The following is a 2,330-nucleotide window of genomic DNA, read 5'->3' on the forward strand; positions in this document are numbered from 1 at the left end:
TGAAAAAGGCAAGTTCTTACACAGAATCTTTACCACCAATGAATTTCTCCGAACTTAAACATTGGCTTTTTCATTTTCCACATCAAGTTTGACAACATTAACATCCTCATTTCCATCAAAAACTCCATTGAAATTAATTTTAATTTTTGTTTTTTTAATCCACACATTAGAACTATCCATTCCAGATGAAGAATTACCAATACCAACATCATTCATCAAAGGATTAATATCCTTGCAACCCAAAGAAGAAGCTTCCATATCATTAGGTTTAGGGAAAAAAACCGACCTATTTGAGAATGAATTACTGTTGAAGTCAGAAATAATTTCTTTTCCTTTTCCTGACTCTGGTACAATCTTCTTCAAGGATACCAAACCTCCCTCTCTGATTATCAGAGGAGAGTTCATGAAATTACGAGAAATGTTATGATTTAATGAAAATCTACCTTTTGAATCCAACAGAGTTGGACACACGACAGATAATAAGTTTGAGGTGTTTCGGTCATCCAAGGATGACCGGCCACCTTCTTCCATCTTCAATGTTGGCACCCAAAAAGTTCTTCAAAATCCTTCCTCTTTTTGTGGACCTCCTCTCTCCTCTCTTGGTTTTTTTAAGTTTTTTCCCCTATCTACACAATTAAAAATAAAATAATTAAAATATATAAGATAAATAAGATCCTCCAATTGATTATAAATAATGTCACCCTTTGAAATTCAGAACTACTTTGAAGAAGCTTGATGAAATTAGCATTATCACCTTCAACTATGATCCCTTTATACTTTAACATCCACGTCTTCAAGAATCAGCTCAAGAAATGAACAACTATCAACTCCAATTGGCCTACATCCCAATGAAGCCCACTAAATTCAAATGCAAGCAAGAATCTCCCTCTATGATATCTGAAAATACATCAAAAATTGGCCTTATATAATGAAAGCAAATACACACCAATGTTCACTTTGATCCAATCGAGAGGAGGAGGATGCCAAGAATTCTTCAACAACCAGTATGACTAATTAATATCCCAAATGCCAAATTTTAAATTAACACAACTTGCAAAATAAAAGATAGAAGCAAAATTAACCATGTTAGAAGCAATAAACAAACTACAATATTCATTTCCACCATAAACTCCTTTGCTTCTCAACTTCCATGATAGAAATACTGCTTTGTAGTATATCCTCGCATAAAAAATTGATTGGAAGGAAGCAAAAAACTAGAATATCAAAGTCCCATTTATTCAAAATCTGAATTATCTGAGCCAATTTCAAATAATCTACTACCACATGCTCATAATCCTTTATCTTCAAATAGCCTCTTGGACAAGAATTATTATATTTTAATTTCCTTTGAACTAGAATTGAAAAGTATAAAAGGCATTGTAGAATATTCTCCACAAAAAATTTTCCATATGAATATTAAGTTTCAATTTTTTAATCCACTCCCAATATTATTTCACAGGATTGTGACCAACCGTGACCTTAAAAGCTAGAGCATAAATAGTCTTACCTAAAATCTAGTGTATCAACTCCACTTGGTCTTCTATCAACTAAAAAAAAAAATCATTTTACAGATAAGTGTTGGTGGAATTTTGAAAACAGGTTTTGAAAAATATTAGTTTTCTTTGGGAATTTTAAAGTTTAGATTGAATTCTAATTCTAGAGTCGAATCAACTCGGTAGAAAAGGTATACCACTCCAAAGGACGAAAATAAAATTTCATAACGGTGTTCAGACTTAGAATTGTGAAACTCATCTTGAATATCATGACCAGATTCTAAGGAGAACTTTGCATGGCCCCGAGGGAACAAGGTAAAGTTCAACTAAATATCCAGTTATGATATTCAAGAAGTATGATCGTCGGATTCACATCCAAAGCCTTATCAAAGAAGGATGTATATCCCCAAAGGAAGATGACACTTTTCAATGATAATTCTTCTAATGTAATAATGACGATCATTCTTTAATCTTTTCCCAAAGAAACAAAGAAATATAAGAAGATTTTAAAAAGATTAATTTTGAAATCAGGTGCGTGTGGTTCCAAATCTCCTACGAACGTAAACCCTCATAGTTAATTACATCGTAGGGAGATAGAGTCCCCTATGAAAACTCTCAATTAAAATAGTGATGAAATTTTGTTAGATTTTCTATGAGTGATATCAAAAATGAATGGGATTTTTGGAAAATTAAGAGGGAATGGATCAAGATTGAACATTTATTAACAGAATCGAGGGAAGAGAGGTAGGGGACACCTTGAGATTCCAGAACCATCCGGAAGTGTCACAACTTAATCTAAGTGTTGGGATTTATGTTTTAGGATTGAAATGAAGCTTT

The sequence above is a fragment of the Dendrobium catenatum genome, unplaced genomic scaffold, assembly GCF_001605985.2.
Source record: "Dendrobium catenatum unplaced genomic scaffold, ASM160598v2 fragScaff_scaffold_1351, whole genome shotgun sequence".
NCBI classification, from domain to species: domain Eukaryota; kingdom Viridiplantae; phylum Streptophyta; class Magnoliopsida; order Asparagales; family Orchidaceae; genus Dendrobium; species Dendrobium catenatum.